This window comes from Mandrillus leucophaeus, unplaced genomic scaffold (assembly GCF_000951045.1).
Source record: "Mandrillus leucophaeus isolate KB7577 unplaced genomic scaffold, Mleu.le_1.0 Scaffold1178, whole genome shotgun sequence".
NCBI classification, from domain to species: domain Eukaryota; kingdom Metazoa; phylum Chordata; class Mammalia; order Primates; family Cercopithecidae; genus Mandrillus; species Mandrillus leucophaeus.
The window spans coordinates 267,823-291,490 of NW_012100076.1; the positions used below are offsets into that span (position 1 = coordinate 267,823).

The 23,668-nt window shown below is 44.9% G+C and overlaps 1 protein-coding gene across 7 annotated transcripts in view; it reads left to right on the forward strand.

Annotated features, from left to right (window-relative positions):
* ARNTL (aryl hydrocarbon receptor nuclear translocator-like) overlaps window positions 1-23,668 on the forward strand; it is a 112,727-nt gene that overhangs the window by 36,732 nt on the left and 52,327 nt on the right. For 2 of the 7 annotated variants that reach the window (XM_012001432.1, XM_012001441.1), the window contains exon 2: window positions 16,000-16,054. The exons of the other annotated variants lie outside the window; for them this stretch is intronic. The gene's annotated coding sequence lies outside the window, so the exon portion shown is untranslated. The remainder of the gene's footprint in view (window positions 1-15,999; window positions 16,055-23,668) is intronic. 7 annotated transcript variants of the gene reach the window in all.

A 23,668-nucleotide genomic window follows, 5' to 3' on the forward strand; every position in this document is an offset into this window, starting at 1 on the left:
GGGATGTAGTTTACCGACTCCTTTTCTAGACCCTAAATGCCTGGCTAAGACACATAGACTTTATCCTGAAGGCAGTGGGAAGCCATTGAAGTTATTTTGGGCAAAGAAGTGAAGTGGCAGAAGTGATGTTTACATTTTAGGAACATCCATCTGATAGCTGGACAAGAGGCATGGGCCCCTTTTGGAAGGCAGCAGCAGTCATCCAGGCATGAGGTGTTGTGGTGAGCAGTAGTGAAAATGGAAGCAAAGGTTCAATGGAGGAGATACTGCAAAGGGAGAACCAATAGTGTTTTCAGTCTCTTAGACTTTAGAGGCAGGAGTCAAAGAGGATGAAAGTTTAGACTTGCTTGTTCACAGTGGTATCGTTGACAGAAATGTAGATGTTGGGGGTGGAGAGGAGTAGCTGATGCTTCTGGTTTTAGATATGTTGAATTCAAGGTAACAGTAATCATCCAGAAGAAATGTCCAGCAGAGAATTGGAAATGCAGGGCTGAGGCCTAGCCTGAGAAGATTAAGTCTAGAGATGTAGAACGGAAGCCATAGGATTAAACACGGTCTCCCCAAGATGAGCAGTGGGCTGATTATGGGGAACATGCATAACTTTGGGATAGGAAGAAGATGGAAGAGACTCAGAGGCCATGGAGGAGAGTCCCAGGAAGGGAAGAGAATGGGGAGACCAAGGAGAAGGGACCTGAAGGGAGGCTGCTGAATTTGTGACAAGGTCTTTGCAGATGGCCTTGAGGAATGTAATGTCACAGAAGGGGAAGGAAAGAGGAAGCCAGGTTACATGGAATTGGACATAAATGAAGGATAAAGAATTGAGATGTTACAAAAATAGACCACTCATAGAAGGTTTAGGTAGTAAAAGAAGGGAGATACCTAAGATTTAGATACTTGCTTGTCAGAATAACCTTTGCTTTAGCTTTGAGGCAGGCAAAGCATGCTGTGACCAGTTCTCATTTCCTTCTTTGGAGCCAAGCTGTGTTTGGGAGTTTGTGTGTACTGTAGGCTTGTGATTGTATTCTTATGCTCCCTTTTGAGGTGTGGTGTTCATAACTCTGCCACAACTTGCACCACAGAATCCAGCCCATGTCTGGACCCTTGCCATGAGACAAGATGTGATCTGTTGGGGGAGTAGTTGCAGTTGTATAAATTAGAGGAGAAAATAGAGTGGACCAAAAATTGAAATAAACCTTCTTACTGCAGAGTCTATCCAAATATGGGGACTTGAGGATAATTCCTCCACTCATGATTGAATTATGTATCAATTTGTGCTCTGAGTATTTTGAGTGTACCTTCTTTGGTTTGAATTCTAAGTAGTTTTTGACTTGGTTTGTGTGAATATAGCAGTTAGAGAGCTGGTAATAAAAGCAACAGGTGTAACTGGTTTAGAGCCATGATTTATTGAACACTCATGATGTACTAAGTCCTGTGCTAAGTGCTATTGTGTATCATCCCATTTCATCTTTGCAATGATCTATGTGGGGGAAGTTATTAACAGTATTCTTATTTCAGCCAGAAATAAGTCTTAGTTGAATAACCTATGCAAGGTTACAAGGGATTTGAACCCAGGTCTGTATAATCCCTGGCTTATGCTACTTCCTGCTTTTTCTCGCCTGTGTCTGGAATTTTTCCTCCTACTAATGTAGAAGGACTAGAGATAGATTGAGTCCCTCAGGTTAAATATTCAGAGCCTGTAGTGGGTGTTTCCTCTTCTTAGGAGTCTATTGAAAGGGCAGAAGAAGTGTGGGAAGTCTGGAAGAGACTAAGGCCAAACCTCAAACACTTACTTTAACTGTTTCCCCAGATAAAATTTAGTTGAAGGCAGCAGCCTTGGGCTTGGAAAGAAAATAGCACTAGAAGGCATGAGAGTCAGATTCCAGTCCTAGCATTATGACAATTATAATGTCATTTTTGTTTAAACTCTTGGCATTTCTCTCCAGTTACCTCCAGCTTTGAGCTCCAAAGGCAGGCTCCTATTTTGTCTTGGTTTTCACTGTATCCCCAGCATCGTAGCACAGAATCTGGCATGTAGTATGTTATGTACTCACTAATTATTTATTGCTTCAAATGAACCAAAGGACTTGGTAAAAGGTGCTTGGCCTCTCAGGCACTGCTCTTGGCACCATGGTTGTAGAGGTGAAACAGGACAAGGTCTCTGCTGTCGTGAAGCAGACGTCTACATGTGTGAGATGTAGAATGTGACATCAGCTATGATTATGCTCTGAAATAAAAGACAATGAGACCAGGGTGAAGAGGGAAATGCCTGTCCAAGAAGTGAGACAGTGAGCTTGTTTGGGGGTAAAATCCATAAAATTCCTCTTGGGGTGACTACAGATTTAATTATTTTGCTTGGCTGCCATTGCTAATGCCCAGCTGACTGCTCCCTGCAGTGAGGACTCCCACCCCAGGCCTCGTTTTCTTCAGCTCTGCTGAGTGTGCCTCTCCTGGGTTGGCTCCCGGTTCTCCTCCAGCTGCTCAGATCCCAGCCTCCACAGCCTGCTCTGCTGGTTCTCGGTTCTTTGTCCTTAGCTTCTGGTTTGGCTTGGTCCCTTTCACGTCATCCTTGACGTCCTCCCTGGGTGAGCTCATCCACCACTCACCCCTGTCTCGAAGACACCCAGATCTCCATGTCCGGCCTGAACCTCCTCCCAGTCCACATTCCTAGTGGTCTGCCCTGAGGGCACCTCAACCTGTCTGTCCCCTCCAGAGTGCCACATGCATCTTTCTCCCTGTGCTGCCTGCTTGGTCCACACCCCTCAGTTGCTTCTGCTTCAGTAGTCGTCCTGGCCTTGTCTTTTCCCTCATGTTCCCTTGGTTACCATATCCTGAAGAGCTCATCTTCTAATTTGTTAACTCTGTTCTTCTCTGTCTCTCCACTCCTGTGTTTAGGATTCATCATTTTGTTCTATGACAGCCTCTTAATTGGTCATCCTGTGTTCATGTTTTTCCTCCCTCACTCCACTGCCCACATTCCTATCAACGTATTTCTAACACACGTCTAATCAGAGCTCTCTTCTGCTTAAAACTCTCCAAGAGCTCCTCATTGCTTAGAAAGTAAAAGCTAACCCTCTTCGGTGGGCCTGCAGTCTTCTCATCATCTGGCTTTTGGCCCCCTGCAACTTTTGCCCCCCCACCCCCACTGCGCTTTGGGTTTTCCTTTTTCCCTAACTCACATTTCTAACCTCAGCCCAGTTACCAACAGCCATCACCTCCTAGTGTCTTTGCAGTGCTGGGCCCTCTCCTGGGAATGGCGTGGTCCCTGTTCACACTTTGGGAACTCAACTCCAGTTTCCCCCAACTCTTCAGGACACCATCCTTCCCTACCCAGCACCTCTCCATGACCTGGAAATGACCTTTCTCCTGGCTCCCAGAACACCCTCATGTCTTTCTCTCTTGCAAAGCACTTATCATAAGGTGTTACTGTTGATTTACTTATCTGTTATGCTCAGCAACCTGAGCTCCTTAAGGGTGGAGACTACACACACACACACACACACGCGCGCGCGCGCACACGTACACACTCTCTCTCTCTCTCGCGTGCGCGCGCACTCTCTCTCTCTCCCGCCGTCTCTCTTTCTGTCTCTCTCTGTTCTAAGTGCCAGCATAGTTTACCTGGCTCAGGAAGTTTTTGTTGAAAGAGTGAGGCTGGTCTGTTTGTGCAGCCAAGCAACAGATTTATAATGTGATAAAATGTACTTGAAATGGGAAGTTCATTGGCCATTGGGTTTATTGGGGCGCTCTTCTTGTCAGCTTTGAGTGCAGGACAGGTTGTGTTGGGCTTGAGTTTGTGACTGCCTGTTGTGTCTCCCAGCATGCTGAGACCTCAGGAATGTCTCTTCTCTGTATTCTTTGCCCCTGACTTTTTATTTTTTTAGCTCTTGTTGTTGATGAACCGCTAATAGCAATTCAAAATGAAAAATAATCCATCAAGGAATTCTCAGGAACGAGGTCCACCCACCTTGGTCCTGGATGAATCCCACATTTCCTAAATCAGCCAGAATATCTATTCTTGCCAACCACTGTCTGATAGCCTTTTTTCCCGCTTAATCCAGCTGAGAATGCTTTTCTTGAAGGGTGAGTATACTTAGTGGCCCTTCATGAAGGTGCCTGAGGGCCTCTTTGTCTTTGTTTTAAACCTTGTAAACTCCCCAGTGAATACTGAGGAGTCTAACAAATAGGAAGAAGCTCTGACCCCTGGGGTCCCAAGTCAGTGTCTGTACTTTGCATGGGAGCTAGCACAATGCACCTAGCCAATAGCACATAAACTCTCATGTTTTCATTCAGGGCCTTAAGCTTGATGCTTGTTGTGTCTTCTTCACTTCCTAACTCTGCCAGAGACCTAAGAAGTTGTGCCAAGAGTGCAGCTTTTATTTGGGGGCTCACAGTAATCTAGGAAAGCTTTTCGGAAGAGAGCCATTCTCAGCCCCGAGGTGTCCTGCAGACCAGGGCCCTCCAGCAGGCTCTTGGAGCTGCTTTCCTTGGCTGGAAATGCTTGTGATGCTGCCTCCCCTTGTAGGGACTTTCCATACGCTGTTCCCTCAGCCTGGAATGCATTTTTCTCCTGGTTTGCCTAGCTTATGCCTGTTCACCCTTTGGAACTCAGCTGATTGACCTGCCTCCTCCTCAGAAGCCCTCCCACCTCACTGATAAGAAGGCTAGGTCTTGTCCTCACCATTCTCATGCCAGCATCTAGCGCTTATGGGCTGCTCACCTCGTGTCAGGCACTGTTAGAGTGCTTCATGGGTAACTACTTTGTATTAGGGGCTTGGTAGATGTTGGCTGAGGTAAATGTCATCATTATCCCAAAGACACTGTGTGAGGAAACTGAGGCCTTGACCCATTGAGTAGGTGACAGAGTAGGAGTTTATCCCAGATGCTGGGCTGTGGATTTCTGTTCTGACCCTTTCTTCTCTACACTACCGTTCCCTCTGCTCCAGGTCCTTGCAGTCTGTCCTTTTTCAGCACTTGTCACGGAGGTCATGACCTCTGTTCATGTGGTTATTTGATGAATGAATGTTCGCTCCCTTGCTGGGCGGCCCCTTTGAGCCCCAGGATGGCGGGAGTACGTAGGACTCTAGACAGCTGCTCAGCATGGAGTTCACCGAGAGCTTGTGGGACTGCCCACTTGCCCACAGCCGCTTCTTGCCTTTTGCATCACAGGAGTGTGGGCTAGGACCATAAAAGAGCCAGCCCAGGCCTCCCCCTTTCTGGAGCTCACTGGGTACGTGCATGGGGTTTGGCCCTCACCCTCGCTTCCATGGTTCTGCACCAGAGCCAGCTGTGCTGAGGAAACATCTGTGCCTTGTTAAGGTCTGTTCCTTCTGCCCACTCCCTTTGCCCTTTTCTCTACCTTACAACCCTTCTTTAGGGAAAGAGGCTCCCTTTGCCTCTCAGGGCAGAACCAGCTGCCCTTCTCCTGGTCTTCTTGATCTGCACACACTCTGAGGATGACTGCCCATGGCGGGTCATGATGGTCCGTGTGCCCTGGACTTTGGTTTCTGTGGCAGAGCAGTACTTTGTACAGTCAGGGCTCATGGCCCTATAGGAGACTGAGGGAGAGCCCGAGGTCATTACCTTGAGAGAAGCTGCTTCATGGTGCAGTTTGTGTGTGTGTGCATGTATGTGTGGATGTGTGCTTTTTTCATGCATGGCGTTTTTATTTGTGTTATTTATCCCCCTGCTGTATCTCCATCTCTCAGAGGTCTAACACGGGGCTCCGAATAGTGGATATATCATAGCTCTTGGCAAAGTCTTCTCCCCTCCTGATCTGAAGGTACCTCCCTTTTCCCCTACCCCTCACTTTGGTACCTTGGCGTCTTCACAGGGTTGTTATGACTACCAGGACACTCTTCTCAGACCTCATTGAGATTGCAGTGATGTGAAAACTCTACCTAGATTCTAGCCAGCTGGGCAGGGGCCTGGCAGCAGGGGAAGCCCGGTTCCCTAGGGCACCTCACCAGTCCTCCAGGGCTCTCTAGGGCCAGACTGGCTGAGCTTCAACTGACTCATACTGTTTTTGACTGGGAAAAATAAAATGTTTAAATGGCTTCTGACCAAATGGGGAAAGTGGATGTGGGAGGAAGAGAAGGGGGACGTTAGCCACACCCTAGGTACATTTGCCAGCAGCAAACTGAGATGGGCTTATAAAGTGCGGCTGGCCTCTAAGACGCCTCCTTCAAGGGGCATTCAGCACACTGGTCTCAGGCCCTGGAGACCCACCTGCTTCAGAACGTCAGCTCCATGTCTGTCTAGCATTGTGACTTAAGACAAACCCACCAAGCTCCCTTAGCCTCCATTTTCTCATCTGTAAAATGGGATTGTAATCATTAGAATAACCTTTATAAGGTTCTTGTGAGAGTGGAATGAAAACATGCTTAGCACTGTGACTGGCATGTAGAAAGCACCAAATATTTATTATCTGTTATTGTTGTTGTTTGTCAAAGTATTGTTGTTAATAATAACTATAAGACGACTTTGGAGCAGATATAAAGTCTAAAATGCAGGCTGTGATGAAAGGGAGATGCTATATAAGAAAATTGCTTTTTGAATTGCACATTATATCCAGATACTATTATTAGCACAAGTGTATCTATTATTGTTTTGTCTTTGAAAAAAAATGCTGGAGCACAATTTTATGATGTTGAGTCTATGTCCTTTGTTGTTTTGTTTTTTGTTTTGGAAAGAGGTTTATCACATTGGCCTTTATTGGAATCTTGTCTAGTGAATGCATGACTCACATTGGTGACCCTGGGTACCAAATGCCTGGACAGCACCTGGCAAAGAAGAGCCATTATTTCCATGGTCACTATTGTTTAAAATGTTTATGGTAAACAATACCTGATAGGAAGTTCTTAGAGGTTTATTGACAGTAAACTGTCAGGAATGCACTGAGTTATTATTTACTCTAGACCTGAGAAATTCTCCCTCTCCAAGTTTTGTGCCTTGTATAGCTAAATAAATATAAAAAATTTCCTTAGAATTTGATATAAACAGCTACCACTGTCTTCACAAATATGTTAGAAATATTTTCTTAATAGCAGCTACTTGACCGTTTTGGTTTTTGTCTCCATTCTGTACCATTGCTCTGTCTCTTCCCATCTTTCTGAAAATAAAAGTGAGCCAAATTCACCATTTGAAAAACACATAGATACTTTTAGGCAGAGGTTGAAAACTCTCTACCCCCTGGCTGCATCTGGCTTGCAGATGTGTTTTGTTCAGCACTCATAGTGTTTTAAGATGTTTAAATTAGTGGCCAACATTTAAAAATGGGTGGATTTTGAATCAAAATCCAGATTTCCAACTCTTCGTGGAAAATCGAAGGTCTGGTGGGCCTGGGCCCATCTTCCTTGTGGCAGTGTGGAAGAGTGGTGGTCCCTCTGCTGGGAGCTTGTTTCTCCAGCCTGCCCCAGGCTGGCCCAGCCTCCCTGTACCTTTCCATGGCCTGCTTAGCCCCTGTAGGTAATTGAGTTTGTAGTCTCTGCTTAATATAACTAATACCCCTTAGATACTGTGCATCAATTTAGAATTATTTCCACTAGCAACTGTGACCATAGGTAGGAAGGATATTTTACTTGCTAAGTTGTCTTTCTTATGATAGCTCAAATGGCTATAATAGTATTTTAGGCTCTTTTGGATTTAATAGAATTACCTTCTCTCCTCTCTGTAGGATTTCCTCATTAACAATTTTAAAAAAGTGTTCAGCAAAGCTTATATATCAACATAAAATTTTAAATAATGCAGGGTATAAATTTCAATAGCTACTATTGAAGGGAGGTTGCAAACAAGTGAACTGCTTTAATTCAATAATTTATGGTGTTGTAAATTTGAAAAATAAAAGATACTTAGTTTTTTGTTTTGTTTTTTTTTTTTAGAATAAAATAATTAAATAGTTGACCTTTGGCAGAGTCTTTGTTGAAATAGGCAAGGGGTTTGAGCTTCTCAGAACTTGAGACCACTGCCTTCTGGAGTCTTTCCTCAGATGAGTCTGTGCCTCCCGCTAGCTAGTGCACGCTCAGCACTGTGGCCACATGCAGAGGGCAGAGAGAAGACTCAGCTTCCCATGGTGGTCACTGTAGTCAGGGGGCCCTTGCAAATACCAAAATTTTAAAAAATTACTCTTTTCTGAGTTTTTAAAAACTTTTTTGTTTTTGTCATCACAAAAGTAATAAACACTTCGGATAAATTCAGACAACACTGAAGTGCTTTAACCTAAGCAACAAAATCTTCTGTAACCGCCCTCAACCTTTTCCAACCATTCCTCAAACATAAGCACTTTTGAGAGTTTGCTTCTTATACTCCTGGACTTTCGTGTTTGCTTGTTTCTCTCCACCTCTATCCTTTGCCCTCAACCACAACATAGGTACTTTCCCTTTTATTTTCTAAAGATAGACTCTCCCTGTGCATGGTGTTCTTCAACTTCCTTTTTACAGCTGTCAGTTATTTTGGTGATTTTTCCAAGTCCATATGTAAAGATAAATGTACTTGTTACTTTTAAAAGTTGTACTCCATGTTATGGTTGTATGTTAAGTAAATTTCATTTTGTATTGGTAAACACTCAGGTTGTTTCCGATCTTTTGCCATTGCAGCCACTGCTGCTGTGGAAATTTTTGTGCACACCTGTGAACTTTTGCATGAGGTTTTCTTTGGTATAGACACATAGAAGTAGGACTTTCGGTTTAAATGGTTTACTATTTAAAGTTTGAATCCATATTGCCAAATTACCCTCCAAAAAGGCTGTACCAATTCATGCTCTTCCTAGGAACATCCCATTATGGCTTTGCTAATCTAGTTTTTGCTTAAACATGTATAAGAAAAGTAAATCTTAAAAGCCTCACAAAAAATGCCATCAAAATTACATGTTTATCTTAGAAAAGCATTCAAAATATATGTCTGTAGATTTAATTATATGATTTTTTATATCTTGACTTTGATGATGGTTATCATCCTGCAAGGTGACAAAAAAGTTCCCTAAATACTGTACACAATTATTAAATAATTATTAAGGATATCAGTCGCACCGGGTAGCCTTTGGAAGAATTACAGCCAAATCACAGCTTCCTTTTCCACAGCTCTGCCAGATTGGCTTGTCTTTCCCACTGAGGGCTGAGCCATTAATACTGAGGCCGGGTCAGCATTTGCAGGGGCCCTGCCAGGGAGTACCAGGCCTTGGGCCCCAGAGACCTGGGAAGCGGGAGATGGCAAGTGACTGCTGTGAGGCTGAGACAAAGTTTTTGCCTACAACACCCCATGGCTTTTTCGTTTACTGAGCTAGATGAGGAAAGGAAAGGGAAGTGATGTTCCCAGACTTCTGGTGGTCACTTTTGTTCATGGATTTCTCACAGGAGTGCTAACGTTTAGGCTCACGTTCACGAAGGTTTGAAACTTTAGCATTTGGGAAGGATCTGCAGACTCTCAGCCAGGGGCCTTAACTGATCACAGGTAGTTGTGAACTCTTGGTCCAGGCTATATTTCAAGACTCCTTCTTAGAAAGAACAAGTCAGGTTACCACGTGCTAACTCCATGTGAAATTTTGAATTCTACCTTCTCTAGCCCTCCTCTCTGGCTCCGAGCTGGTATCTGGCATTTGCAAACAGTTTACCCTTTGTTGACTTCTTAGAACTAGCCTCACTTTTATGAGGCTGAGTAGACTTGATGCCCAGGCCATTTATCCTTTGAGGGTGCCCTCAGCCTCATCAGACCTATGCTGGGCAGTCTGGCGTAGGGGAAAGAGGCACTTGGAGCCAAACAGACCTGGGTTTAAATCCTGACATCATCACATTTACTAACAGTGTGACCCTTTGGCTGATGACCTGACCTCTTTAAGCATCAGTGTCTCCTTCTACAAAGTAGGGACAGTAATTATTTCCCAGGGGCATTTTGAAGTATATACGAATTAATATTTGTCAGGTGCCTCTCAGATGTTCAACACAGAATGAACAGTGTATAAATATGAGTCCTCTCTCATCTTCCTGCTGTAGAGAGAAAGTTCCTTGGGGATGCTCCAAGCTGGTGGCTACTGGCTGAGGATCCTGGAGTGAGAGGAAGGCTACCATGTAAACCCAGAGATGAATCATACACAATGTGTATTCTCAGGAGCTTAGTATTTGATACGGGAGCCTAACAAGCAAATAGTGTGTTCAGTAATAGGAACTAATTAATAGAGGAAAGATTAACCTTCTAGGTGGGTGGGGTTGAAAAGTAGGTGGGGTATTGAAGGTTCAACAGGAGTCTGACAGAGAAGACAGACTATAAATAATTAATATACAGCTGTATCCACTAGAGATAAAGTTACATTGTTTTTTATGTACATGTTGACTTCTTTTGGACTTGCCAATACACTGATATATTCAAATTCAGCTCCTCTCTTTTTCCCTTTCCTTTTCCCTTCACTCTGCCTCTCCCCCAGCCCTGCCTTGAAATATTCAGCCACTGAAAATTTCTTAAAGAATTTCTTTATACTTTAGTAAGTCATCAGAGGATACTAATTCACCCTACTGAGATTTTACAAGAACTTTGGTGTAGCTGGGGTTTTTTTTTGCATTCCTTTTTCTACAGTAAATATAAGTTCTTCTGAGTTGCCCAGCAATGAACAAACTACCAACCATTTGATGTTTACTGCATGACTGCTGTGTACCAAGCACATGTGCCATTTCACTTAGTCCCCAGAATGTCAGAGCAGCTTTGTGAAATGGGCTGCCCATTCTTTCTTATGGATGAGGAAACTGAGGCTTAGGGAGGTTAATATACTGAATATTATACATGTAGTGAGTAGGAAAGCCACAGTTCACCTCCAGGGTCTTTTTCTCCCTCTTTGCTGCCTTGCTTGGGGTTCACCTTCTAGTAGGTAGACAGCAGACGTTTGTCTGAACATATGAGAGCACTGCCTGCCATGTGCCAGCCAGTTTGATTTGTGCTGCTGGTTTTGTAACCCACATGGGGCAATGACAGCTGCTCAGTTACTTTCCTAACTATTAGTGGGGCCCCAGGGTCACACATCAGTCATAATTGACAAAAAACACAATTTCCCTTTCCTCTCAACTTTTATTTCTAAGGTACTTGTAAGCAGATAGATTAGATTGTTAGCTTTTTAATTTTTTGCTTTATCTCTGCCCTTTAAAGACTATGTGAGAGAATACACAGTGCCCTGAGAGCCTGGCCTGGAAATCAGAAACTTAGATTCCAGCTTCGGTTCTGCTGGTAACTCCTCAGTCGTTATGGGTAAATAAAATTCCCTTTCCAGAACTACTAGATTGTGTCCTTGGTGCAGTCTGGGGTTCAGGTGGTCCTAGGGACCCTGCCTACTGCATGAACCCGTATCAACTGTGTGAGGCTGGAAGGAGCTCGGCGTTGGTGTTGGGCAGGCCCAAGTGAGCATCCTGGCTCCTATACTCCCCAGCTCTGTGACCTTGGGCTAATCACCTGACTCCCTGATGCTTGTCCTTGTCTGCAAAGGAAGGCTAAGAGGACCTGCTTCCCAGGGTCACTGTCCAGATTGAATGAGAAGGAATGTCGGCTTCCTTCCCTCTGTCTCCAACTCCTGAGTGCACTGGTTTTGGACTAACTGGGTGTTTCAGCAGTTGAAAACAAAACACCTTCATTAGGTACAGGGTTCATTATACCTCGCAACACCGTGAGATACTCAACATTTAGATTTCTTGAAGCTCTTTTTTGTTAAGAAACTCCTCAAAGGAAGATACTCTTCTGCCCCATTGAGCTTTATTAGTGCTTCAATGACAGCACCTTATTTTTTCACTTCCCCCCCCCCCCGCAGACAGAAGCTGCAGTGTGAATCAGTTTGCATTTATATAATTTATTTTGCATTTCTTTGCAGAGAGGAAAACTCCATTCATTTAGCAAATGTCCATCGTGCCCAGGCCTTATGTTAGGTGAAGGGATTCAGAGAGAAATAGAGTCACTGACCTCAAGAAGCACACAGGGAGGAAAGGTATAAATACATAAAGTGACACATGGGTTTGTCCTGTCACCAATGTATGCAGTAGGTGCTGTGGGAGAAGAGAGGATGACACTGGTTCTCTCTTGAAGGACCTCATAGAGAAGAGGTGACTTGTGAGCAAGTCTTTTTTATTTTTTGGAGAGAGGGTCTTGCTCTGTCACCCAGGCTGGAGTGCAGTGGTGCTATCCTAGCTCACTGCAACTTTGAAATCTTGGGCTTCAAGGGATCCTCCTGCTTCAGCCTCCCAAGTAGCTGGAACTACATGCATGTGCCATTTGCCTGATTTTTTTTTTTTTTTTTTTTTTTGTAATTTTTTGTAGAGACAGGGTCTAGCTATGTTGCCTAGGCTAATCTTGAACTCCTGGCCTCAAACGATCCTCCCACCTTGTCCTCCTAAAGTGCTGGGATTATAGGCATGAGCCACTGCACCGAGCCATTGTGAGCAAGTCTTAAAAGATGGATAGGAAGGAGTCTATCAGCTGTAGAAGTAGGAAGGGCCCAGGCGGAAGGAGCACAGTTCAGAGGCTGGAGCCTTGGTAGGAGGTGACACACTAGGTGCATGTCTGGAGCTGGAGCCAAGAGGTGGAGGACCTGACTGGCTTCATCTTGGCAGTCACCCATATATTGGCAAGTCCCAAATCTTTGTTACCAGCCCAGATTGTCTTCCCGAGCCCCCAACTCCTATACCCACTGCCCATTCAGCAGCTGACTGCATGTTGAAGTGTAGTGGTCTTCCCAGACGCAACATAACTAAACAGAAGTCTTGATTTGTTCTTAAAAAAACAAACACAAAACTAACCTTGTTCCTCCTCAGTCTTCCCCATGTTATGAGGTCCCATCATTTTCACCTGGCTCCCCAGGCCTAAAATGTGGGCATCATCTTTGATTCTGCTTCCTCCTATGTCCTTCACATCATCTGTTTGCAATTCTTTTTTTGTTTGTTTTACTGGTTTTAAAAATTACTTATTTATTTATTTGAGACCGACTCTTGCTCTGTCATCCAGTCTGGAGTGCAATGGTATGATCTTGGCTCACTGCAACCTCCGCCTCCCGGGTTCAAGCAGTTCTTGTGCCTCAGCCTCCCAAGTAGCTGGGATTATAGTTGCGCGCTACCACTCCTGGCTAATTTTTGTATTTTTAGTAGAGATGGGGTATCACCATGTTGGCCAGGTTGGTCTCGAATTCCTGACCTCAAGTGATCCACCTGCCTCGGCCTCCCAAAGTGCTGGGATTACAGGCATGAGCCACCGCACCCGGCCAATTTATTTATTTTTAATTAACACATAATAATCGTACATATTTATGGGGTACATAGTGATGTTTCCATACATATAATCTATAGTAACCAGATTAGGATAATTAACGTATCTGTCGGCCGGGCGCGGTGGCTCAAGCCTGTAATCCCAGCACTTTGGGAGGCCGAGACGGGCGGATCACGAGGTCAGGAGATCGAGACCATCCTGGCTAACACAGTGAAACCCCGTCTCTACTAAAAATACAAAAACTTAGCCGGGCGAGGTGGCAGGCGCCTGTAGTCCCAGCTACTCGGGAGGCTGAGGCAGGAGAATGGCGTGAACCCGGGAGGCGGAGCTTGCAGTGAGCTGAGATCCGGCCACTGCACTCCAGCCTGGGTGACAGAGCGAGACTCCGTCTCAAAAAAAAAAAAAAAAATTAACGTATCTGTCATCTCAGACATTGCAGTTCTTGACAGCTGTTACTGTATGTCCTGGAAGCCACCACTGCTCCTTATTATTATTATTATTAGTTTCTTTGTCAACCAAACAGACAAGACCGCTGCTCTCTACCCTCGTTCAAATCTCCACTGTCTCTCAGCATGTCTCTGTCAGTTTTCTACGTAGGCAAAGAGATCTTTTAAAAAGCAAATATGTGTCGTTTCCCTGCTCTAAACTCTCCAGTGGCTTTCTGGCATCTTTGGAATGGAATCTAAACATCTCGCTGTGGCCTGCCAGCCCCTCCTGCTCATCTTCTCTGGTCTCATCACTTGGCACTCTCTGCTCACTCCATTCCAGCCGCTGCATCTTTCTTACTGTTCCCCTTGTTGCTTCATGGGCTTTGCACTTGCTGTCCTCAGCCTGGGCTGCTCTTCCCCAGACACCACCTGGCTCACCTTCACTCCATGCTGGCCTCTGTTCAAGTGTTCTCCCACCTGTCTGAAAAAGCACCATTCTGCCCCCTCTCCCCGCTGCTTCAACCATTCTGTCCTACCTTGCTTTGGTTTGCTTCATTAGCACTCATCACTCCCTGACTTTATATGATATGTTTGTTTGTCTTCTTGTTTATGGTTTGTCTTACCCCACGAGAATATAAATCCATGAAGATGGGACCTGGTTTTATCTATTGCATTCAGCACCCTAGGGCCTAAAACAGAGCCTGGCACACAGTGGGTGAACCTGAAACATGAGGTGGGTGGATGGACAAATGACTGAATTAATGCATGCCTGCTTGCAAGCGAAGACTTTGGAGTTTATTTCATAGGCAGTGCAAATCTAGTAGACATCTTTCAGGAGGTGAGTGACGTGGTCAGCACTTTTATTTTAGAAAGCCAGCTGGTGGCAGTGTGGGGGCTGGACTGTAGGAGGGAGGCAGCAGAATTACTTTAGCGGTTGTTAAAATTGTCCAGGAAATTGATGCTGAGTGTTGTGCTAGAGCTGTGAGGATGGAGAAGAGGGGACAGATGACAGGACCTGAAGATGACAGGACCTGAGTGTCTTTGATTTCTATTGGGATAACTTGGTATAGTGATTCCTTTATAAGAAAAGCAGGAGGGGACGATCTGGTCCAGGGAGAGACTGTTGACACTCCGTGGTGTTTTTCTCACCAAGCAAACCTAAGCCCTGGGATGCATGTTGCTCTGCAGTGGCGTTGGCTTTCTGGGGAGTGACTCTGCTGCTCCGCAGCCTCCCCTGTTCCATTTTTTAATAAGAGAATAGTCAAGATGGTGGTGTCAGTGAGTGGGAGTCTTCTTCCCGCAGATGGATCCATTGATCTTTGCATACTCTAAGCCACACTAAATCATTGGTTCTTTTCTCTCAGTGGGTACATTTCACCATATTTGATTCTGCTCTGACAAATGCTGCTTTTTTTCTTTTTCTTTTTTTTTTTAAAGAACACCTAGACTGTGCTCAAGTTCCAGGTGGGGTTTACAGATAAATGGGGCTCCAGCATCTCCCTTCTTACAAACACACACAGGAACCTTTGCTGTCCTTGGGTCTCAGGGAGGCAGACCGGCAGCAGGCACACATTCCTGGCCCAGGTGTAGCCATGCTGTCTGGTGCTGCCTTTTGAGACCCTTTTTGTGTGTGTGTGTGTGGGCTTGAATGATTCCTTCTTTCAAAAATTCAACCCTCTCCAAGTTTTGATGAAAAGCCTTTCATCTCTAAGTAAGCACATTGTTTCCCATCTTGATGAGGTGTGTCCCCTCTGTGTCCCTGAGAGTGTGTCATTCCAGCCTTCTAAATTTTATTGTATTTTTTTAGTTTTTATTTTTTCAGACTAGTCAAGTGCAGTAGTGAGAAGCGGGGAAAGAGTAGGACAAGGGGCCAGGTGTGGTGGCTCACGTCTATAATCCCAGCACTATGGGAGGCCGAGGTGGGCGGATCACGAGGTGAAGAGATTGATACCATCCTGGCCAACATGGTGAAACCTCGTGTCTACTAAAAATACAAAAATTAGCTGGTCATCGTGGCACATGCCTGTAGTCCCAGCTACTTGGGAGGCTGAGGCAGGAGAATTGCTTGAACCCCGGAGGCGGAGGTTGCAGTTGAGCCGAGATCATGCCACCTCACTCCAGCCTGGCAACAGAGTGAGACTCTGTCTAAAAAAAAAAAAAAAAAGAGTAGAACAAGGAGTTTGAACTATCAATGGAGATAACTCACTACCTTTGGACCAGCCTTATCCCAGTCCTTTAAGCCTCGTCCAGAATTCCTAATCCTGCTTGTCAAGCCCTTCAAAGTGAAAAGTGAAATGCCGTACCATCTGTATAGCTGGATGCTTACCTCCCACCTCTCCTCTCCCTTCCAAAGGTTCTGATGTCATAGGAATCTACACTAGACGGCTTCCTGTGTGCCGGGCACCGTGGTAAGCACTTCCCGTGCATTCTCTCTAATCCTTACTACTTTGGGGATGTAAGCATTATAATCTTCTTTTACAGATGAGGAAGCTGAAGCTTGCCACTGCTTAGTAGTTAAGAGTATGGGCTTACAGCCAAACAGACCCTGGATTGATTCTCAACTAGCTGGGGACCTTGGGCATGCTACTTAACTTTTTTAACCTTTTTGTGCATTTAGAAGATAAAGATAATATGTAGATAGATAATATAGATTATATAGGCATTTTATATATATATCTTCTATATTATGAAGATAATACGGAGTTGTGATAAAAAATTAAATGAAATGACCAGACATAGTGGCTCACTCTTGTAATCCCAGCACTTTGAGAGGCTGAGGTGGGAGGTCACTTGAGGCCACGAATTCAAGGCCAGCCTGGGCAACATAGCGAGACCCCTTCTCTTTTATGAAAAAAAAAAAAAAACTAAGAAAAATAAAATTAAATGAAATAACATGTAATTTCCTAAGTACATAAGTATGTGCTTACTGTGTGCCAGACATTGTGCTGTCAGCAAATAAAAGCTCATCGCAGATGCTGTTATCATTATCATCATCATCATCCCAAAGTCACAGACTGAGTCTGTATGTGAGGTCCTGCCTGGCTCCAAAGATTGTTTTTTTCTCCTGTTGCTCCCAAGTTCACCTGTCCCAAACTTTCTGGCCCCTAAGTTTACTTCCTTGTGCTTTTCTCATTGTGCCATTTGTCCCTGTCTGGGCAGTGGGCTCAAGCTGAGGCGCAGCAGTTTTCCAGTCCCTTTGAGCTACTGACCTCTTTTATGTCATTGACTGAACAGTTTCCGGTGGCTGGATCGTCTGTGTAAGAACTTGGACGATTTTTTCTGATTGTTACCATCATCGTGTTTACTGTGAAAGGGCTTCCTGTCTAGTTGTTTGTGTCAGCAGCATTGTCTAAATGAAACAGGAGTTGCAACAGAAGGGGTAGTCCTAGTCTTTTGGGGTCACAGATCACTTTGTGAGTCTGAAGAAATTTATAGACCCTCTCAAAAAAAAAAAAAAATGCACAAGACAAATACAAGCCCAGCATTTTTCATGAGACATTTTTCCTGAAGTCCACCCAGAGATCCCAGTTAACAGTTTCTGATCTGGAAGGCTATGTGCTCGTTTGTCACTGTGCTGCTCCTCATTCACAGCCATGGAGGGTGTAATGTTTCTGCAGGATGTTTGTATTTAAGGGTTGTTGGGCAACTTGGCAACGCTATACCTGTTTCATTGATACTATGTGCTGTTTGCATTTATTTCCCATATTTGAGATATGTATTCACACATGAGAACTGGCCTGGCCATTTTGATGAGATGTACCTGCTGATTTGCACATAAACTCAAGCCATTGCCTGCATCTAGAGGATAGACTGCAGAGGCTTTCTTGGCCCAAAACATCAGACTAGTAGGAATTTTATTGTGAGTTATAGACTGAAAAAGGGGATAAACTTAGCTTCAGCAGGGTTTAATCTTCTCAATTCAGGTAAATGTAAATCTCTACTTTTCATTTTAAACATTTTTGAAATTTCAGTCTTTAAAAAATGCTTTTTTTTCCCTTCCAAGTTTCAAGGTATGGGTTTGGGAGAAGGCAGATTACAAACACTTTAACTCCTCGACCTCAGACTTGCTTATGAGCCTCTCTTTGGAACATTTCCAGTGAACCGTGGAGCCAGCAGCTGTAGGCATGATGATCGCTGGTGCCGATGGCCCCTCCACTCCCTGCCTGGCTTTTGAGGCCCTACAGAAAGAAAGGAATCGAATCCTTTCATAAGGAAGGTCCCAGAATCCTTTCTCCTGCTGTAGCTATGCTGCCAGTGTCCTCTGTAGATGGAAATGGAACTTGGATTTTGGGTGCCAGAACTGAATTCATCACAGATAAGATTAGTTGATATAAAGCTCTTTCTGATGAGCAGTTGTTCCTTCAGAGTTTTTCATTTTTGCTGTTTCTAAATTATACAAAGTAATAGACACTCGTTACAAAGGGAGGATCATAATACTCCATACCTGGTTTTGAATTCCACCTCTATCACTTATTAGATGCAGCCCTGGGCAAAATACGCACCCTCTCTGAGCCTTGATTTTCTCATTGAATGGGAGATCTAATTGTTTTACCTCATAGTATTACTGTAGGGATTGAGGGAGATTGGTATAAATATGCTTTTCTGAGAGTCTGGTGTGTATTTGTTTTTTTTCAGTGAATTATTTATTGAGTACCTACTAAGAACCAGTCACTGTTCTAGTTGATCTGGAACCAGTCGAGCAAAACAGAGAGTGTCTCCGCTCTCATGATGCTCACATTCTAATCAGAGGAGGCGCAAGAACACAAGATCACTTCAGTTATTAAGAAATTAGAACCCAGGGGTAGCATAGGAAGGACCCCTTTGCATCGGATGGCCAGCAGAACCCTCCCTGAAGAGCTCGATGCTTTGTGACCACCCAGGTCCCAAGTTTTCCAGGACTCCTACTTTTAAACACACTGCCCCTCCAAGTGTATAGGTCTCACTTTTGAGTTTGGAAAATCTGACCACATATTCTCTTGTTTATTAATGGGCTTCCCATTTAGAGAGTGAGTTCCTGGGGCAGGAGCCATGTCACAGGACCTTTTGAAGGTCTCCGGGCCAATGTGGACGACACTTCTCTTGAACACTCACCCAGTTGGGCTGACGTGAAAGCCTCATAGTGGGAGGTGGGGGGTGATTAGTTTCCAGCCAGAGCCCATTTTGCTCCACTGCTGCTTTGAACATTCTGGTTTCTAAGGTGCTGGAAGTAATTTCTCTCAGTGAGAGTGTGGCACACTGTCATCTTCTGATTCTCTGCATGCAGTTCTTCAATGGCTTGTTGAGGCTGCGTGGAAGCACAGAGGCCGGGGCAGTTCCAGCTCACACACTGGCATTTGAACTGCAGAGCAGTAAGCCCTACACCTGACATAACTGCATTGCCTTCTTGGGGTACGGTACAGATTTTTAAATGACCATTTCAGCCTGCTGGGCTGGGCAACGGTGACCCAAACTGATGACTCAGGAAGCCACTAAGCAGAAAGGCAGGCTGCATCTACTCACCTGTCATGTCCATAGTTGACCTACTTTTGTTTGACCTTGATTTGCTCAGTGCAGTTAAAGATGCTGTTGTGAGTGTCCTTCTGCTACCTGATTTAAATAAAGCCCAACATGTGACAGCTCAGGGTCTTAAATGCACACACTACTTAGGCAGATGGACAGATGGGTGAGTGGTTAGCCTTTCACTTACCTCTGAATTGTAATTCTATCACAAGGAAAGGGCTTAATTTCAGGAACACGGAGTAATTATTTGAGACTAGATACAATGCCAAAGCAGCAGGCCTTGATTCCTTGCTACAGGGCAGCTTAATCAGGAAATGGCCTAGATGGCCGCCTTTCAAGTAGGTCCTTGCAGTAGCTTGGCAACAGGCACAGGGTCATAATTGGAAGAATTTGGCTCTGAGTGTCTGTGGGTGTTTACAGTGCACTATAGGGCAGGGCTTCTCTTATTTATAGAATATTTTGAGCAACAAGCAGCAGAAGGCTGAAAAGCCACTAAAATCTCGATTTATTTTTAACAAATTCCATTTTTCTCCTCATCCCAGAAGGAGAACTGAGTTATTAAAAAACAGTTAAAAAATACATCATTGCAGAGCATGCCATATCTAATTATGGGGTTGCCAGCATCGGCCTGCAGCCACATTTTAAGGGCTTCGTAAATCAACCATCCATTCAATCTGTGAACTTATATGACTCCTGTTCTCCATTTAGATGTAGAGCGAAATTATTGGCAAGTGGGTGCCGATCAGAAAAAGTTCTTCCTGCCTAATTTAGGAGATGGGAGGGATAAATATAGAATAGTATACTTATGTTCTCAAAAGGAGATAAAATCATTCTTCATTGTCCATTATACTTAGCTGCACAAACATCCATCCCATTGCACTAAATATCCACTTTAGGGTTTTCACACATTGCAATGGCAGTTCTGTGCTACTCAAAGGCGCAGTATTGTGATATCTTGCTAAGCCTAACCCTGAGTGATTGTTGCTCACATAGTCATGAAGAGACATAAACCCAGTGCTTTTTTGCCTGTGTTGTCATAGTCTACTAGAGCTACAAGATGGGCCTTCAGAGAGACACTAGTTTTAAGTACGTCTCATTGTAGGTGGGGAAGCGGAGGCCTAGGCAAGGGAGTGACTTGCCTAGGGTCCCATTAAGAGTCATGGCAGAGGTGGGCTGGGGTGGCAGTCTCTGTGCTTCTCTTGGCAATGCCCTGCTCTGCTCACTGGAGCTACTGTATTAAACAGATCTTATTTCTACCCTTCGGGGGTTCACAGTCTTAGAAGACACAGACACGAAGATGGCCAAACAATCACCCCATGCATAAGCAGACCAAGTTATGTGTGTATAACAGATTCGTTGAGTGGCGGAGAAAATGAGAGTGGGGAATTTTGGAATCTATTTGGATAGCAAAGCAAAGGTAACATCAGTTGCTTTCTGACCCACTTGGGAAAAGCTTGTAGATGCTATAAAGTTTTCTAATGGAAAAAGGTGCAGTACGTTTGCCACGTGTTAGTGGGAAGGTAAGCATGATGCAGTGGTGGGTGGCAGGAGGCAGTGAAGGTAAGTATTGCAACTTTGGAGGAGCCCTGGGAATGGACTGTTGAGGTGATTTCATAGGAATACCAAAGGGAGCATAGGACTGGGAGCATAGGACTGGGCCACAGGCCAGAGACAGGCAACCCCGAGTTCCCTGGAGTGCTCTGCCCTTTTCTGGGAAAGCAAGTGGGTGGCATGAGTGCTGTGTTCCCAATGCTCTGGCCCCACCCCTGATAGGAGAATAATAACTGGTCATGGTGGGTTTGAGTTTTTTCTGACCCTCTGTATCTTTGAGTAGTGTTCTGGTAGCCAGTATCAATGGACTGGTGCCGGCCTGTATGGTGAACCTGTATCTTTCTTGCCCTGGGCTACATGTCAGGCACAGTGCCTGAGCCAGAGTGGGCTTTGGGGAGTTACTTCTCTTTCTGAGGCTGGGAGGGGCAGAGGGACGAAGGGAAACCTTTGCTAGGGAGGGCAAACTGTGAAAGCCTCTGGAGAAGTCAGCTGTTGGGATGCCAAAGGCCAGGGCTTTTAGAGGATGTGAAGAGGCCAGGCGGGGTTGGTCTGGGCCTAAACTAAGGCTGTAGTGGCCAGCATGGAGAGGAACAAGTGAGGGGGAATGATTATGGATGAGGAAGATATACTAGGGTTTGGCTACAGACAGACAACCAACCAGAGAGTAAAAGACAGTGACATGCTGGGACATGAACCACCTACTACAGAGAAGGTCAGAGGTGGGGAGGGAGGAATTGGGGCTGTGGGCAGATCCAGCAGCTGGGATCCAAAGTTGGAGCCCTTGGGTTATTGAATCCATTCTTTCTGAGAAGAGATGGTTCATCTTCCTGCCTACGGAGTTCCTAGCTGGACTGGACAGTGGTTCTCAAACATGGTGCCAGGTGTTGCCAGATAGGAAACAATTAGTGTGTCCACAGAATGTCCCCAAGGTCACCTACACATATTTGTTTTTCCTAATCTTTTGATACCTACAGCCACTTACCCGCTTTTGAGTTCTCAGAGTTGAGAATATATAAATTAGCAGTAACAATTACACAGGAAATAGTTGGAAAATGGCTGATGAACTTTAGTTTGGAAATTTCATTTTTTTCTTGGATCTGGATTATAATTTCAATACAAGCTAGCAATTTTTCTTGTTGATAAAACAGTTTCTAGTTTTAAAATTGTTTCTGTAGTTAATAAAGGTAACACTATTTCATGATGTAGGCGGCCCCAGCTCTGAATGAATTTTCACAAAGCAGATTCCCCTCTTTCTCTCTATTACTTCTTGCTCTTGGACATTTCACTGTGTTCCAGCAGCTTTTCCTGTGTGTGACTCGGCCAGGAGACTGACTTGGGTAAGATCCAGGTCAAGAGGTTGTGTGGGTGGGTTGGAGGCAAGGAGGTGCTGAAGAACACTAAAACCTTTGCCTGAGAGGAGGCTGAGAAGTAGCCTGTGAACTGGAATGACCCCAGGCTTCCTGTCACGGTCACAGCCCATGGAGTTGGCAGACTTGATCACTCTATATTGTGTGCCCCCAGATAATAATGGCATTAGTCATCGATACTGTCTTTTTTTTTTTTTTTTTTTTTTTTTATTTGAGAGAGAGAGTCTCAGTCTGTCGCCCAGGCTGGAGTGCAGTGGTGTGATCTCAGCTCATTGCAACCTCCGCCTGCTGGGTTCAAGTGATTCTCCTCCCTCAGTCTCCCGAGTATCTGGGATTACAGGCACATGTCACCACACCCAGCTAATTTTTGGATTTTTAGTAGAGATGGGTTTTCGCCATGTTGGCTAGGCTGGTCTCGAATTCCTGACCTCAGGTGATCCGCCTGCCTTGGCCTCCCAAAGTGCTTGAATACAGGCGTGAGCCACCGCGCCCAGCCAATACTCTTTAAATCGTCCAAAGTAAGAAAATGTTAATAGCTTGTCACAGCCCTGTCATTTTACACATTCCCTGAATTATTGTCTGGGACCAGCAGGTGTTCTAGAAACACTTTTGGTTCTTTGAGCCATTACCTGTCATTCCTGTCCCCACTGCCACCACCAGATGTGGTTCTGAGAGTATTAAGTAAAAGTTTTGAAGGTTGTGTAAAGACTGGTGCAAAGTCCATCCTCCTTCCTTCAGGCTGATCAGCCACACCCTGGCTATCAGCATTTATTTACTTATTTTCAAAGTGACAGAATGGTCCAGTGGGCAGGGGCCTAAGGGGTCACTTCCTCTAGCCACCCACCAGTGCCGGAGGATCCCATCTGTGCAGTGGCTGCCTGTGACAGGCAGTCCGCTAGCCCCACTCGGACATCTCCGCACCAGACTTCCTGCTCCCGCTTTATGGACATCTTTGGCTCTTAAAAATCCTCCTTTATTCTGAGCCCAGATCTGCCTTTTGGCAGTGTTTCCTTAGTGACCTAGTTCTGCTGTTTGTAGCAACACCGAACAAAGGTCCATAGGCATGGCACAATTCCACTTTAGAAGTTTCAAGGTAGTGCTCATGGACCCACGTCCTTTCCCTCTCCACCCGCTCTATCTCCCTCCACAAGGTTTATGTTCTCCAGTGCCTTCAGCCATTCTTTCTATGGCATGGCAGTCAGTATTAATCCCAGTAAAGGTGACATGTATCCGGAGAGTGCTTGCCATGGGCCAGGCACTGTTCTAAGCTCCGTACATGAATTGTCTTATTTATGACTCAAAATCACCGTGTGAGGTAAGCCCTCTCATCATCCTCGTTTTACCAATGAGGCAACTAAGGAACAAGGGCTCACATCTTGTCGAGAGCCACACAATCAAGCAGCAGAGCAGAGATTTGGGGCTGGGCATTGTGACTCCAGAGCCCATGCTCTTAGTTGTGGTGCCAGAATATCTTACAGCCTTTCCTGCATAATGCTAAAAATAAGCCTATGGTGCACTGGACTTGGGCTGGTCCTGCTTTAACTTATTTTGCAAGAAATCATTTGACAGGAGCCTTAGTTGAACCATTTTCTACGAAACCTTCAG